Source organism: Syngnathoides biaculeatus, chromosome 15 (assembly GCF_019802595.1).
Source record: "Syngnathoides biaculeatus isolate LvHL_M chromosome 15, ASM1980259v1, whole genome shotgun sequence".
Classification (NCBI taxonomy): Eukaryota; Metazoa; Chordata; class Actinopteri; order Syngnathiformes; family Syngnathidae; genus Syngnathoides; species Syngnathoides biaculeatus.
In genome coordinates, this window is record NC_084654.1 from 3,500,299 (window position 1) to 3,511,889 (window position 11,591).

At 42.9% G+C, this 11,591-nt stretch overlaps 1 protein-coding gene across 1 annotated transcript in view; it reads right to left on the reverse strand.

Moving 5' to 3' along the window:
- The window catches only part of LOC133513711 (ovarian cancer G-protein coupled receptor 1), a 48,780-nt gene extending 41,656 nt beyond the window's left edge, over positions 1-7,124 (reverse strand). Inside the window, 1 exon segment of the mRNA XM_061844737.1 lies at positions 6,409-7,124. The gene's annotated coding sequence lies outside the window, so the exon portion shown is untranslated.
- Positions 7,125-11,591: the final 4,467 nt, after the last annotated feature.

Here is an 11,591-nt window from a genome sequence, read left to right on the forward strand (position 1 = left end):
AAAAACTCTACATTTGTCATAAGTCATGACAAAAAGTGCAGTTGCAGTCGAGGCTTACGCACTGGGCGATGCCATGACACATCCCATAAAGAACGCAAGACAACACCATACACAAGCAACCAAATATAGACACTCATAATATAATTACTCCAGCCATATAATCCTTGTGTCTCATTCTGTCTGTTGCAACTTCGTTGTACCTTGTCGTGCGTTTCAGTGTTCCTTGTTCCTCATCATTGACTCAGAGTAAGCTCGACCCTGCCATGTTTTTTTTTTTACCTTGCCTTTTTGCCTCATGATTTGGATACTGTTGCCTTTTTGGACTGCCTACCCTTATACTGACCTCTGCCTGAAATTAAGCTTTCCTTCTTCAACTGCCCCTTTGGGTAGTTTCCTATGCTCTCCCCTTGATATGCCCTTATTTTTCATACTGAGTTTGGGAACATTTTTGTCGTATCTGTAGAAAAATATATCACTATATTTTGTGTTGGCTGCCTTTTGGTTAGGACTCCATTGAAAAAATACAGTTAGCCCTAGAGAACCCAAGACATCCAAATCCTCTTAAAATTTTATGTACGAACTAAATTAATCAATAAGTATCAAAGGAACACAAAAACATCCCATTTGGAAATATATACAAATGTACTTCCGGTTTTGGAAGAGGGCTCCCTCCGAAACATGGATGGGGGATCCCCACTAGCAGTCACTCTCAGGTGGACACATGTGAGACGTTAGGCTCTAAGGGTAAAAAGAGTACGACATGGACACTAATTGGACCAGGCATTTAAGCTTCAAGTGTGTCATCTGCATTTGCCAGTTCATTGTGCTACTGTGTATTGGATACTCCACTATCGTGAGTGAGTATGCAAGTGTTGTTTAGTGTTTCCCTTCGCCACAGCGTTCCTGTGCAACTCTAGACTTGTTGTTCTTGTTCACGTATCAAAGTTTTGCCTCATAGTCATCAGACCTTGTTTCACGTTTTTGGACTTTGCTTTTTGCCTTGCGTTTTTTTTTCTGCGCCTCTGCCTTCTCGGACTGCTTACCATGTATGACCTCAGTTTTGAATAAAACCACTCTCAACATCATCCCTTTGCCTCGGAGTCCTGCAGTTGGGTCCCATCCCTTGCCGCATGCTCCTGACAGAACGAATTGACCAGAAAAGGACCCAGCAGGTATAATGACTTCGTAATAACTTTGTCCCAGTCCCAGTTAATTTGTTTTGCCTCCCCCCATTTCTAGCCCCCCGAGTGCCTAAATCCCGTATGCCAAAGTCCTCTTCCTCCAATCCTTTCTGGGTCAACCGTTTGGCGCATGGCAGCCAGAGAAAGCGCTCAAGTAGAGTCCCTTCTATATGGCTCCCGATCCTCAACCGCCTACTGCTCCTGTTTGGTCGGCGACCGATCCACGGCCGTCTCATCACCACGCGGTGGCGGCGACTGATCCGTGGCCGCCTTATGATCCATGGCCAAGACAAGCCACGCCCCGGTGGTGACCCATCCTCGGCTGCTTTACGCCCATATCTCTGCAGCGACTGATCCACAGCCACCTCACAACTATGCCTCGGCGGCGACCGATCCACGGCCGCCTCACGACTACGCCTCGGCGGTGACCGATCCATGGCCGCCTCACGACTACGCCTCGGTGGCAACTGACCTACGGCCGCCTCACGAATATGCCTCGGTGGCAACTGACCTATGGCCGCCTCCCGTTCCTGCTTTTGGGGCGACCTATCCTCAACTGCCTTACGCCCAAGTCGTGATGGCGACCGATCCATGGCCGCCTCACGTCCACGTCTCGGTGGCATCCCATACACGGCCACCTCACGACTACGTGCCGGTGGTGACCAATTCACGGCTGCCTGACATCCACTTCTCAGTGGCAACCGATCCTTGACCGCCTCTTGTCCACGTCTCGGTGGCGACCAATCCATGAACGTCTCACATCCATGTCTCGATGGCGTCCAATCCACAGCCTCCTCACGACTACGTCCTGGTGGCGACCGCTCCACGGCTGCCTCACGACTACACCCTGGGCTTCGTCCTCAGCTGTCACACGCTCGTGTCTGGTTTCTGCTGTGCAAAGAAAAAGCCAAATACTGTACTCTACCAAAAACACCCAGAAAAACTGCCAGCTTCTCCTTGGGCCAAGCTTATCAGAGATGGTACAGAAGTGTTCAAAATAACTGCTTTCCAATGTGAATAACAAGATTAATCAATGTTTTCAGTCTTTTTTTTTTTTTTTAATAACTAAATGTCAAAGAAGTTACCAGTAGATGCAGTGGGATTCTGAGAAAACCAACAAGACCTGTAGAGACGATTGTGGACTTCAGCAGGCATCCTTTACCACAGGTGCCTGACGCTGTCCTACTGTCTTGTGTCAACCGTTGAAACCTTCAAGTTCTTGGGAATTACAGTCCCAGAGGACTTCGAGTGGGAGAACATCAACTCCATCCTCAAAAAAGCCCAGCAAAGGATGTAGTTGTTGCGGCTTCTGAGGAACTACGGCCTGTCACAAGAGGACTTGTAGGCAACACGAACTACAGTGCCTTGTGTTTTCTGCCCCCCTTGAACTTTTCAAACTTGCGCCACATTTCAGGCTTCAAACATAAAGATATAAGATTGATTTTTTTTGTAAAGAATCAACAAATGGGACATAATCGTGAAGTGGAACAAAATTTATTGGATGTTTCAAACTTTTTTAACAAATAAAAACCTGAAAAGCAGAGCGTACAATATTATTCGGCCCCCTTGCATTAATACTTTGTAGCACCACCTTTTGCTCCAATTTCAGCTGCAAGTCGCTTGGGGTATGTCTCAGTTTTGGACACAGATGCTAATTAGATTTTTGTGTATACTGTATAGGGTTTTTCTCCTATTGCTTAATATGTCCTCTCCATGAAAAGTAACACATATGCATCTGTCTTCAGAGTTCTTTATTTTCTTTATATTTATGTATTTTTTTTAATTTATTATTGCGGGACAGTGGATCAGCTGGTAAAGCCTTGGCCTCACACTTCTGAGGTCCCGGGTTCAATCCCGGACCCGCCTGTGTGGAGTTTGCGTGTTCTCCCCGTGCTTGCATGGGTTTTCTCCCTGCACTCCGGTTTCCTCCCCTAACCCAAAAACATGCAACATTAATTGGACACTCTAAATTGCCCCTCGGTGTGATTGTGGGTCCGGCCTTTTGTCTCCATGTGCCCTGCGATTGGCTGGCAACCAGTTCAGGGTGTACCCTGCCTCCTGCCCGTTGACAGCTGGGATAGGCTCCAGCACTACCCACGACCCTCGTAAGGATAGGCAGCAAAGAAAATGGATGGAAGGATTAATTTATTATTTGGAAGGGGTAGGAGGTGATCTTTAATATATGGCCCTTGTTTGTCACTCAAGATTCCTGTACTAATAATGCAACTGGAGAAAGTCCCATTATATTGTGGCAATAAATACACCAGCTGCATCTGTGAAGGGAAGTGACAGCCATTTTGCATTCACACATTAGATGATAGCAAAATATATGGTGCTATTACTGAATGAATATGTATAAATTTTTGACAAGGTCTGAACTATTGCGTGGCTTTACTGGTATTATTATTGTAAGACAATGGTGGAGTAGAGTTGCAGGGGTTGTCAAACGTACGGCCCACGGGGTGCCTCTGGCCCACAAGATGATTTTGTAATGTATAAAATGATGGTATGAACACGGACACAAAAAAATTACTTCAACTTTTCAGCAAAAGCAGCTGATTGGCACAATAACAGCAAAAAAAAAAAAAAAAGCAAAGCGTTTATACAAGGGCGGAGTATGACGGTCACGTGTGCTGTGTGGATGAGCTGCTTTTATGACCCGCAGGTTTTAATGTGTTGCCTCAATATGTCTGTCAAAAATGAAAAAAAGTGGATGCAGAGTGCACAGTGTTCCAATAATGGTTATCCATTCACTTATTCACAGAAGTGAATGGGAAAGCTGTATGTTTGTTGTGTTGTGAGTATGTTGCAGTACAGAAAGAATATAACGTTCATCCCCACTGTTTGAGTCTTCATGCCGACAAGTATGACACCTAACCCTCGGACAGCAGAGAAGAAAGAAAGTGAATGAAAGAAACAGCAGTCTGTCTTTACTCAGAGCAGAAACATCAGAGATGCTGCTGTGAAGGCTAGCTACCTCATTGCTAATGAAATCGCAGTGGCTTCAAAACCATTTAGGGTGAATTTGTAAAAACTTGTATGATGAAGATAGCGGAAATTGAGAGGCGCCAGGCTTTTGCGATTATGACTCTGACAAGAAACTCAGCTGCAGCCGGGATTTCTGATCTTTCAGTGGATTTAGACAGCTAGTTACAGCATAATGTAAGGTCGTTTATTGCGTTTTCAGTTGCAATTGATGAAAGCATGGATATTACAGACGTTGCACAACAGGCCATTTTAATCTGCGGAGTTGATGACATATGGACACGAGTTCGTGGAGAGGGTGCCGATGAAAGGTACGACGACAGCATCTGATAATTTCACAGCACTCGTCGTAGCGCTGTCAGCCTAGCTACAGATGGTGGACCCTCCTCAATGATTGGGGGAAAAAAACTAGTGTTGTGACAAGGTTCAGTGAGAGAGAGAGTGCAATCTGCAAATGGAGGATTTTGGGATTTTTCACTGTATTTTGCACCAAGAGGCTTTGTATTGCAAGTCATTAAAGATTGATAATGTCATGAGGATGGTCATCACAACTGTTAAATTAATCCATTCAAGAAGCCTGACTCATTGTCAGTTTGACAGCCTTCTCAGATAGAAAGACCACATCTATGGCGTGTCACACAAAGTAAGGTAAAGAGGTTCAGCCGAGGTGCTGTCCTGAGGAGTTTCTTTGATTTATGAAAAGAAATTAGACAGTTCATGGAAGAAAAGGACAAACCAGTGCTAAAATTTCATTCCGCAAAATGGATGCAGGACCTTGCATTTATGGTAGATGTTACAAAGCACCGGAATAATATGAACAAACAGCTGCTAGGGGGCAACAAAGTTGTTATGGAGTATTATGAGAGTATACGCTCTAGCACTTGTTTAGGGAGCCCGATTTATTATTGTTATTTTTACATGTATTTCTGCCTTATAAATGACACCCTGATATAGTTCTGTGACACACTTATGTGAATAACAGCCATTTGTGTGTTCTTTTTTCTCAGAATTAAAAAAAAAAAACATTGTTCTACGATTAATAGTGATGTTGGGCAACAAGTGCTTTCTCTGTCAATAAGCACTGCCTTCAATATGAATGCCACCAATATTAAACTATCAATAACTTTGAAAATGTAAGTGACTCTTTCTGCATGGGAGGGAATTACTCATGTACCCCAAACCAGGGTGCCACAAAAAATGTTAAATTAAAATTTACGTTTTTAGATGTCTTTCTTTGTATTGATGAAATTATGTGAAGTATGACCATAGTAGGTGGCACGGTGGCGAAGCTGTTGAGCATTGGCCTCACAGTTCTGAGGACCAGAGTTCAATCTCAGCCCCGCCTGTGAGGAGTTTGCATGTTCTCCCCCGTGCCCATGCGGGTTTTCTCTGGCCACTCCGGTTTCATTCAACATCCCAAAAACATGCATTGACTGGACACTCTAAATTGCCCCTAGGTGTGATTGTGGGTCCGGCTTTTTGTCTCCATGTGCCCTGCGATTGGCTTGTACCTTGCCTCCTGCCTGATGACAGCTGGTTCCAAATAATTGCAATGATTTTTACAGGCCCCTCTGGAAGAATTTTTCTAAGCTAGCAAGTTTTGATCTACCCCCCCCCCCCATACACACACACACACACACTGTCAACAATTTTCACTGTAATTGAGGTAAATCCATCTTACGTATTTTTCACAGTAAATCTTACATGCAGCACTGGCTCCAATGTATTTAGAGGGAAGTTGTGCATTAGACTATATCAGAGTGTGTTGGACTCAAATGTTGTGACCTTGAGCCCCTACCTTTTCTACAAATACATTACATTACAAAAAGATACAAAGATAGGAGGAAGTACTGAAGAGTTTATTTGAAACAGTCCCTAGTATTAACTCCAATTGCTTTGTTTAGGTCCACTGTACAGCATGGTTTGTATGAAAATATCCTACCTGTATTATAAAAGGTTTGCAATCCAACAAAATGAAAGAAAAGAACATTGCAATTCATCGAATCAATAGTTATTACTTTTACCAAAGATAACCCTCCTTTGTATTTCAATATTTCTTGACGTGTGCTTTGTGCAATTAAAAAATAAAAAACACCTGTTTCAAAATTATTCAAATTCAACCAGAATGAATCCTCAATTAAAAACAACATACTGTAAATTAGTAGGAGAAACACAATCCCCAAGTGAGATGTTACCTTCATTTAGAGATTCACTGAAGGGTGAAAACGCAAAAATGACTTACCGATTTGAAGGCTGTGTCAAAATGGTCTTTAACATTCCTTCTCTGCACTCTTCTGGCTATCTGCGTCATGGGCGCTCACTCCTCCTGACGCTTGCTCGCTCTAAGGCTCCAAATAGGAAGATTTATTTTGTGTGTAACCTGTGTATGCGTCTGTGCAGGACTGTCAACCATGAGGAGAAGATTATTACATTGACATCAGTTCTTGTACAATAAAGGGCTCTAGATTGTAGTATTGTATCACAAATAGAGCAAAGCAAAACATTTACTTATATGTGGTTTCTAAGTGTATTATTCTATTTTATTGGATTGGACAACTCTAGGCTGTATACACAGATTGCCCTTCACCATCCCAAAAATTAACCCATGATCGTGGAGTGGGAACCAGGATAATTCCTCAATGGCCAGTCCATTTCAGGTGGATTTTTTTCTCCTTTTTTTTTCTTTTACTTTTTTTTTTTTTTATTGGGACAATTCCTACATAATTTTCACTATACATATAACAAAACCAAAAGCTGCAACACTAACGGATCTTTCCTGTGTAGGAAGAATCCAGCAGCACAACTACAGATGGGCATAGGAGGGAAATGGCAAAATATTAAACCAGTGGGGCAGCTGTAGAGGATTGGCCTCACAGTTCTGAGCACCAGGGTTCAACTTCACGTGTGGAGCTTCCATGTTCTCCCTGTGCCTGCATGGGTTTTCTCCCGGCACTTCGGTTTCCTCCCACATGCCAGGGACATGCATTAATTGGAGACTCTAAATTGCCCGTAGGTGTGATTGTGAGTGTGGCTGTTGTCTGTCTCTATGTGCCCTGCGATTGGCTGGCAACCTGTTCAGTGTGTACCCCGCCTCCTGGCTGTTGACAGCTGGCATAGGCTCCAGCACTCCCCGTGACCCTCGTGAGGATAAGCGGTGAAGAAAATGGATGGATTGATGTAAGATGGAATGCATAAAATGATTGTCCAAGATATTAAAATTAACGTGTCCTTGCATTAATAGTGTATGTTGTCTGTCTCTATGTGCCCTGCGATTGGCTGGCAACCTGTTCAGGATGTACACTGCATCCTGCCCGATGACAGCTGGAATTAGCTCCAGCACTCCAGCGATCCTCGTGAGGACTGTAGGGATTTGCGAGTTTGGACCCTACGCGTGTTCACGAGTCAAGGAAAGAATATGACCAATGATTAGAAAAAGTTAACAGCAAATGGATTCATTACAAAGGAATGTGCAATACAGACATCGAGATTTATATATATATATATATATATATATAAATATATAGACGTCCGGGTCTTATCTCAGTATCTGCCGCACACGACACGTGTGTCTTCTGACAGGATAGCCAAAGAAGAAGACAAGAGCTCCCCGGTATCACAAAGTTTTTATATGTATGGGTCCATGGTAAAAGTGGCTGCCCCCCCGTAGTCTGGTCCTGGGCTGGGATGGTAACTTTCCGCTCCTTATCTGGTGTCGTTTGTCTCCACGGCAACGCCTGGGAGAGGAGGATGCCACCAGCTGGTTTTCTGCGTACAAAGATCAGGGAAAACCACCGGCTCCACAACACATCCTTGTCTGATTGGCAAATGGACACTATCTGTTGATTTAATGTATAAGGTCATATTTAAGCAAATAATGAAAGTGCAATAAAAGTAAAATAGTCTTCAGATAAGTGGCTCAGAAAATGGATGGATGTATTAGACCGTGGAGAACATGCATTTTTTATGTAAATTATGTGGTATACAAAATTTCACATTCTCGTTCACATTGAGGCTGCTTGGCCCAATTTAGCTTAGCGCGCTAACAACTTTACCTAATCCCTGACATCTACATATCCTTTGAATCGTCATATCCATTATAATTTCACACAAGTAGTATGTGATATCTGTAACTTTTGTCCTCACTGTGTTTATTTGATAGGTTTTATCTGTCTTAAACTCTAACAAAGATTAAGTAGTATGTAAACTGTGTATTTTATGTGTTGACATTTTATATTTGATTGCTTTTATCTGACTTTAACCTAGACTAGGTAGTGTGTAAATTGTCTATGTTATGTGTTGACTTTGTATTATTGATTGCTTTTATCTGACTTTAACTTTAACATAGACTAGGTAGTGTGTAATTTGTGTATCTTTTGTGCTGACTTTGTTTATTTGTTTGCTTGTTTTTGTCTATCTGCAGCCTGAAGGGGTGCACAAGTCCTATGCATCCTATGCACCCTTTTCTGAAGTGGCTTTTCACAACATCATTAAAATTTTGCAGTGCAACATTTATAGTTTCTAAGTTTATAAAATTATGTTTATAATTTATAAAACAGTGGTGAGGCCGGCCATGATGTACGGATTAAAGATTGTGGCCTTGAAGAAACAACAGGAAGAAGAACTTGACCAGAAATGAAGTTTCTGAGGTTCTCGCTTGGTGTGAACAGGTTGGATAGGATTAGAAATTAGCTCATTAGAGGGACAGTCAAAGGTGATGTTTTGGAGACAAGGTTTGAGAGTGCAGACTTCGATGATTTGGACATGTCCAGAGGCGAGAGTGAGTATTTTGGTAGAAGGGTGCTGAGGATGGAGCTGCCAGGCAAACGAGCGGGAGGAAGACCAAAGAAAAGGTTGATGGATGTTGTGAGGGAAGACATGAGGACAGTGGGTGTTAAAGATGAAGATGCACGAGATAAGCTTAGATGGAAAAAGATGACATGCTGTGGCAACCCCCAATGGGACAAGCCGATAGAAAAAGAAGACGAATTAAAATTTTGCATTGCTCTGCTACATCCGGCTTTATTGGGGTGATGAAGTTCTAAGAAATTGTGGATTTTGTTCCATTTGGCACAGATAGCACAGCACTTGGGACATCCTTCTGGCCTTCAGTCTCATCAGACGACATCTCCTCCAACGTCTTCTTTTGCGCCTCCTGAAGGTGCAGGGGTTCTTCAGTAATGAGCATCCACTTGCCTTTTTTGTAACCATGATGAGGGTTAATCGTCCTCAATAGGAAGAAAAAAAAAAACACTCACTACAGAGACAAGTGTGTGTACAGAGGCAATGTCATGAAGATTATGATGCGTGCTGGTAGGACTTTATGAACAATAAACTCTGCTGTTTGAGCATTGACAACATATATCGGCCGAAAGGGAACAGCTGCATTTTAGGCTCACTCGGGAACAAAAAAACAGTCACATCAAGTCTGATGACACAACTACAAAGTTGATCATCGAACTGTGACCTTGGGTGTCCTGGTGCCAGGTGCACATGTGGACACCCTTATGCCTGAACATGGTGTTCGTTATGGACAATCTGCGATGAGCACAAAAGTCCAATACAAGAACACCACTTGGGTTCTGTTCTTCCCAATCACGCCATTCCAGCTCTCACTGTCATTGCCCACGTGGGCATTGAAGTCCCCAAGTGCATGGGTGCTCAATGCGTCAATCGCAGTTTTGGTCGATCGTGACAGCGTGCCAAGAAAAATAAATAACTAAAAAAATCAGCCATATATATATATATTTTTTTTTAACTTTAGCTCACTGCGCATGTGCAAACAACAACAGTACAGGAAAACACGCTGTCAGCGCGTTCCCCCCTATTTTAAGCTCTCGCTTAAAAAAAAAAACCTGAACATGAGTATGGATGCTGCAGTAAAGAAGACAAATACGTATAATTTTCATATGGAATGGGAGGCAGCCAACTTTTTAACAATGTCATTTTCGAAGTGCGTCTGCCTCATCTGCCAGTGTAGTGAAATGTGGAGCGGAATTTTACTTACTTTTACTTTTTACTGTTTATGGAAAATATGACACCGACATTCCGCCGAAAAGCAAGCTGAGAATGAGAAAAGTGAACAAATTAAAATCCCACTTGGCCGCACAGCAGTCACTTTTCACACAATGTAGTTCAACAGCGAAAGCCGCCATGGAAGCATCGTATCCGGGTTCATCACATCATCGTTAATAACAAGAAGTCCTTCCAAGATGAAGAGATGGTAAAAGAGGCATATCTGACTCGTTGTTCCGATCTTTTAAAAAGAAGGCAGAAATATTATCCTCAATAAAATCTCTGCAGCTGTAAAGGAGTACAGTTACATGATGCTGTGAAGCCATGGCTGATGTGTGGAAGGACATCGGAAATTGTGTTTCTTACTGCAGTTGGACGAATCCACTGATGTGAGTGACACAGCCCAGGTGTGCATTTTCATTCGTATGGTGTACATTACTGGATGCCATCAAACAGCCCTCTCCTTTGGCCATCATTAAATGCTGTGCTCATCAGAAAAACTGACTACTTTGTTGCTCAAAGCACCAACCTTGGTGATGAGCCCAGAAAAGGCCTTGCGTCTCAGGAACACCCCCCCTCTCGCAGCAGAGGATTGTGAATCTGTCACTACTTTGTCTTCTTTGATTGAGGTCCAACACCAATCTGGCGTTTATGAAAATAGCATGTTGCTGAAATGTGGTGCTCACAAAACCACCCAAGATAGCCCACAGAAAAACCTGTGGCGTGGTCCTGTGGGACATTTGTGTTGCCTACTGCAGTGATTAGAATTGCTATTCGTGATGCGCATGGTTCCAATCATTGCGTATGGGGGAGGTACTGAGACGTCTCACATCTGTGTGGTGGGCACCTCATCTGGCATGACATTGTTGATAATATTTTATCCGAATGTCAAGTCTACGCTCAACAATATGCGCTGGGCGCTCTCAGCTCACATACGTCATATCCCAATGCCAGACGGACCTTTCAGGAACTTAATGATGAATCATATTGACATGATAGAATCAGAGGATATAGGTATTGCTAGTAGTAAATGACAGAGTCAGCAGATGGATGGAAGCTGTGCCTACAAAGGGTACAAAGATGCGACCTTGGTGGCCAAATTCTTGTGCAGAGAAATTTTCCCCAGATGTGGGCTTCCAGATTACATTATCTCTGATAACAACCCTGCTTTCATAGCAAAACTTACACAAATAATGAAATTGCTAGGTATCAAACAAATGTTTGGTTGTGTGATCACCCCCCAATCTCAAGGTGCAGTTGAAAATGCAAATGGAATGTTAAAGGCCAAATTGGCAAACATAAAAGGTAGGTAGCAATTATAAATCAAATTGGATAGGTGTACGGCCGTTGGCCTTAAAGGTTATGAGAATCCAAATTAACTGACTAACCCATGTAACACTGCCTTAAATGGTG